Source organism: Macaca mulatta, chromosome 20 (genome assembly GCF_049350105.2).
Source record: "Macaca mulatta isolate MMU2019108-1 chromosome 20, T2T-MMU8v2.0, whole genome shotgun sequence".
Classification (NCBI taxonomy): Eukaryota; Metazoa; Chordata; class Mammalia; order Primates; family Cercopithecidae; genus Macaca; species Macaca mulatta.
The window spans coordinates 68,280,408-68,286,228 of NC_133425.1; the positions used below are offsets into that span (position 1 = coordinate 68,280,408).

The window sequence follows — 5,821 nt, forward strand, 5'->3', positions numbered from 1 at the left end:
GCACCATTTGTTGAAAAGGGTGCCCTTTCCCCACTTTATGTTTTTGTTTGTTTTGCAAAGATCAGTTGGCTGTAAGTATTTGGGTTTATTTCTGGGTTCTCTATTCTATTCCATTGGTCTGTGTGCCTATTTTTATACCAGTAGCATGCTGTTTTGGTGACTATGGCCTTATAATATAGTTTGAAATCAGGTGGTGTGATGCCTCCAGATTTGTTCTTCTTGCTTAGTCTTGCTTTGGCTATGTGGGCTCTTTTTTCGTTCCATATGAATTTTAGAATTTTTTTTCTAATTCTGTGAAGAATGATGGTGATATTCTGATGGGGATTGCGTTGAATTTGTAGATTGCTTTTGGCAGTGTGGTCATTTTCACAATATTGAGTCTACCCATCCATGAGCATGGGATGTGTTTCTGTTTGTTTGTGTTGTCTATGATTTCTTTCGGCAGTGTTTTGTAGTTTTCTTTGTGGAGGTCTTTCGACTCCTTTGTTAGGTATATTCCTAAGGTTTTTAAAAAAATATTTTTAAATTTTTATTTATTTATTTGCAGCTATTGTAAAAGGGGTTCAGTTCTTGATTTGACTCTCTGCTTGGTCGCTGTTGGTGTATAGAAGAGCTACTGATTTGTGTACATTAATCTTGTATCCGGAAACTTTGCTGAATTCTTTTTTTTTTTTTTTTTTTTTTTAGTTTCTGTCTGTAAGTTTATTATCTTTATCTGAAAAATCACCATAGAAAATTGTTTGGTTTAGCTCTCAGCAGCCCGCTCCTGAGCTCTGAGGAAGCTTGCCTTCTTTTGAGCTACCCAATCCTTCTTCTGAGCAAGGGACATTTTGGGACGGTTCCACCTCTTCTTTTTAACTTCTTTCTTGGGCTTCTTTTCATAGACTGGATTCTCTCGTATAGCAGCATGAGCTTTCTTATACATCTCCTCCATGTCTGGAGTTACACTGTTCTTTATGTATTGAGAGAACTGTTTCTTGTAAGCATCTTCATCTTCTTCCATTAAGTAGCGCATGTAATCTGCAACATTCTGGCCCATGATGTGCTTCCGGTGTACTTCTGCATTAAATTCCTTGCTTTCAGAATCATAACCGGGGAATCGTTTGGTACTGTGAGGGATAGACAAGCCTCCATCCACAGCTCCCTTCAGGGCGCCAAAAACTTTATTGCCAGTGGTAGTTCTGGCAAGGCCTGCATCCAAATAGCAGGTAAAGGCACCTGGCTGACCATCAATGCTTTCCACATTGTATTCATCGCCAGTTACCTCCACTTGGCCTTCATAGGTCTTGTCCATGCCAAACCTATTGAGAAGCCTGCGGGCCAGCAGCAGGCCAGTACAATATGCTGCAGCATAGTTTGTCAGGCCAACCTTCACACCGTATTTTGGCAGTTCGTGTGCATATGCTGCGCAGACTATCATATCCCCCTCTATACGGGTATAAGCAATCTGACAAATGATATCTCTGTTTGTTACACGAACTATCATCCTGTATTTGGGTGTGTTGTATTTATTTTTATCCTGTATCACCAAGCATTTCCGAGCATAGTAATCAGTTTTACCCTCTCGTCGTCTTCTAAATTTCACTTGGTATCTCTTAAAGTAGGCCTTATTCTTAACAACTTTAACAAACCCCATCCTGCGGAACAGAGACCAGCGTCCGCGGGTCGACAGAGACCTGCAGGCCCAGCGGTGCTAGAGGGGGGGGAAAAGGCGCTGAATTCTTTTATTAGTTCTAGGAGCTTTCTGGAGGAGTCCTTAGGGTTTTCAAGGTAAACAATCATATTATCAGCAAACAGTGAGTTTGACTTCCTCTTTGCTGATTTGAATGCCCTTTATTTCTTCCTCTTATCTGATTGCTCTGGCTAGGACTTCCAGTACTATGTTGGAGAGGAATGGTGAGAGTGGACATCCTTGTCTTGTTCCAGTTCTCAGAGGGAATGCTTTCAACTTTCCCCATTCAATATTATGTTGGTTGTGGGTTTGTCATAGATGGCTTTTATTATATTTTGTGTGCTGATTTTGCTGAGCCTTTTAATCATAAAGATATGCTGGATTTTGTAGAATCCTTTTTCTGCATCTATTGAGATAATCATGTGATTTTTGTTTCTTAATTCTGTTTATGTGGTGTATCACATTTATTGACTTGCATATGTTAAACCATCTCTCCATCCCTGGCATGAAACCCACTTGATCATGGTGGATTATCTTTTTGATATGTTGTTGGGATTCAGCTAGTATTTTGCTACGGATTTTAGCATCTATGTTCATCAAGGATATCAGTCTGTAGTTTTCTTTTTTGGTTATGTCCTTTCCTGGTTTTGGTATTAGGGTGATGCTGGCATCATAGAATGAATTAGGGAGTGTTCCTTCCTTCTCTGTCTTGTGGAATAGTGTTAAAAAGGATTGGTACCAATTCTTCTTTGAATGTATGGTAGAATTCTGCTGTGAATCCATCTGGTCCTGGACTTTTTTGTGTTCGTAATTTTAAAATTACCATTTCAATCTTGCTTCTTATTATTGGTCTGTTCAGGGTATCTAATTCTTCCTGATTTAAGCTAGGAGCGTTGTATTTTTCCAAGAATTTATCCATCTCTTCTAGGTTTTCTAGTTTATGTGTGTAAAGGTGTTCATAGTAGCTGTGAATGATCTTTTGTATTTCAGTGATGTCAGTTATAACATCTCCTGTTTCATTTCTTAGTGAGGTTATTTGGATTTTCTCTCTCCTTTTCTTGGTTAATCTTGCTAATGGTCTATCAATTTTATTTATCTTCAAAGAACCAGCTTTTTGTTTCATTTATCTTTTGTATTTTTTTTTTTTTTTGGTTTCAATTTCATTTGGTTCTGCTTTGATCTTGGTTATCTCCTTTCTTCTGCTGGGTTTGTGTTTGGTTTGTTCTTGGTTCTCTAGTTCCTTGAGGTGTGACCTTAGATTGTCTGTACTCTTTCAGACCTTTTTTTTTTTTTTTTTTTTTGAGACAGGATCTCACTCTGTTGCCCAGGCTGGAGTGCAGTGGTGTGATGTCAGCTCAATGCAAACTTCACCTCTTGGGTTCAAGCAATTCTTGTGCCTCAGCCTCCCAAGTAGCTGAGATTACAGGCGCATGTCACCATGCCCAGCTAATTTTTGTATTTTTAGTAGAGACAGAGTTTCACCTTGTTGGCCAGGTTGGTCTTGAACTACTGACCTTAGATGATCTGCCTGCCTCGGCCTCCCAATGTGCTGGGGTTGCAGGGCTTGAGCCACTATGCCCGGCCTCTTTCAGGCTTTTTGATGTAGGTATTTAGGGATATGAACTTTCCTCTTAGCACTGCCTTTGCTGTATCCCAGAGGTTTTGATAGATTGTGTCATTATTGTCATTCAGTTAGAATAATTTTTAAATTTCCATCTTGATTTTGTTTTTGACCAGTGCTCATTCAGGAGCAGGTTATTTAATTTCCATGTATTTGCATGGTTTTGAAGGTTCCTTTTGGAGTTGATTTCCAGTTTTATTCCACTGTGGTCTAAGAGAGTGCTTGATAAAATTTCAATTTTCTTAAATTTATTGAGGCTTGTTTTATGGCCTATCATATGGTCTATCTTGGAGAAAGTTTCATATGCTGTTGAGTAGAATGTGTATTCTGCAGTTGTTGGATGAAATGTTCTGTATATATCTGTTAAGTTCATTTGTTCCATGGTATACTTGAAATCTGTTTCTTTATTGACTTTCTGTCTTGATGACATGTCTAGTGTTGTCAGTGGAGTATTTTTTTTTTTTTTTTTTTGAGATGAAATTTCACTCTTGTTGCCCAGGCTGGAGTGCAATGGCGCAATCTTAGCTCACAGCAACCTCTGCCTCCTGAGGTTCAAGTGATTCTCCTGCCTCAGCCTCCTGAGTAGCTGGGATTACGGGCATGCACCACCATGCCTGGCTAAGTTTTTGTATTTTTAGTAGAGATGGGGTTTCTCCATGTTGGTCAGGCTGGTCTTGAACTCCCAACCTCAGGTGATCCCCCTGCCTCAGCCTCCCAAAATGTTGGGATTACAGACATGAGCCACTGCACCCTGCCTCTAGTAATTGTTTTATAAATTTGGGAGCTCTAGTGTTAGGTGCATATATGTTGAGGATTGTGATATTTTCTTGTTGGACAAGGCCTTTTACCATTATATATGGTTCCTCTTTGTCTCTTTTAACTGCTGCTGCTTTAAAGTTCATTTTGTCTGATATAAGAATAGCTACCTCTGCTCGCTTTTGGGGTCCATTTATGTGAAATGTCTTTTTCCACTCCTTTAAGTTTATGTGAGTCCTTACGTCTTAGGTGAATCTCCTGAAGGCAGGAGATAGTTGGTTGGTGAGTTCTTATTCATTGTGCGGTTCTGTATCTTTTGAGTGGAGCATTTAGGCCATTTACATTCAATGGTAGTATTGAAATGTGAGGTATCATGCATTTTGTTGCCTGTGTACTTTGGTTTTGTTTTTTGTTTTTGCTTCTTTTCTTTTTTTTTTTTTTTTGAGACAGAGTCTCACTCTGTCACCCAGGCTGGAGTGCAGTGTTGGGATCTCAGCTCATTGCAACCTCTGCCTCCCGGGTTCAAGTGATTCTCCTGCCTCAGCCTCCCAAGAAGCTGGGATTACAGGCACCCACCACTATGCCTGGCTAATTTTTGTATTTTTAGTAGATATGGGGTTTCACCATGTTGGCCAGGCTGGTATCGAACTCCTGACCTCAGGTGATACACCTGCCTTGGCCTCCTAAAGTGTTGGGATTACAGGCATGAGCCACCTTGCCTGGCCCTTATTTATCTTTTTTTTTTTTTTTTTTCTGTTTTAAAGAAAGGAAATAGGAGTTCCTGGGAGACCCCAGAATAGCCAGCATTCTTATTTCTTATAGTTATTGATTGTTGCTCTGACATCAGGCAATATTACATCACCATCTCTGCACTTTCTGTGGGCTTTTGTACAAGGAACTTTGCAGGATCAATCGTTGGTCATTGTTGTTGGTTCTTCCGTCACCCTCTTGCATCCCTGGGTGGCCCCTAGTTCTTCCCCATCTCATTTACAGGGATTTAGCTTTACTTTGGCCACCTGATTCTCATTTGTGGAGGGAGTGGGGGTGAGGGGGATGAATAGATTCATCCCTGTGGCACACGCAATAAGGTGCAACACTAAACTCATCGAGCTCGACATTTCCCAATATTTGCTCTGGCAGAGGTAGGGAGCTAAAGCTGATCTTTTGTTCCAGGGGACCAAAAACTATTTTGTAAAGAGAGGGGAGCAAATACACCCAGCCTTAGGTTGAGAGGGCAGGAGGTTTGGAGGGCAGTACGACCAGTGTTCCTTTGCTTGTCCACTTGGCAAACTGTAATTCCTCCTTCAAGTTTCAACTCAAGGGTAGACACAGTCCCTTCTCTTCCCCCAGGTTCATCCTGAACCTCCTACAGACCTCCATGGTGAAAATAATTTGTTTACTGGCCTCTCACCTCTGTATTGGGAATGCCTTATCTACCTATCCCCAGCAACTAGCACAACGCTTTTCACATCAAGGGCACTCAGTAAATGTCAATAAAACAAAAACCAACCAGGGAAGGTTGACTTGGTTTTACTTTTGCCTCTTGATATTCACCAGCCAGAAAACAAAAAAGCCTAATCAACTGGGGGGGCTGAAGGGAGGTCACTTTGGTCACAAAAGTTAATAATTTTTGTTGCTTTATTGATTTCTTAAATGCCACTTAAGTACTGTACCAATAGAGAGAGAGAGAGGGAGGGAGGAAGACACACACACACACACACACACACACACACACACAGAGAGAGAGAGAGAGAGAAGAAAAAAGATCACCT

At 40.6% G+C, this 5,821-nt stretch overlaps 1 pseudogene across 1 annotated transcript; it reads right to left on the bottom strand.

Moving 5' to 3' along the window:
- Positions 1 to 638: 638 nt before the first annotated feature.
- LOC721192 (large ribosomal subunit protein uL18 pseudogene) lies at positions 639 to 1,689 on the bottom strand (annotated as a pseudogene). Its single transcript, XR_013411100.1, has one exon. The product of XR_013411100.1 is annotated as a large ribosomal subunit protein uL18 pseudogene (transcript).
- Between the last annotated feature and the right edge of the window lie 4,132 nt (positions 1,690 to 5,821).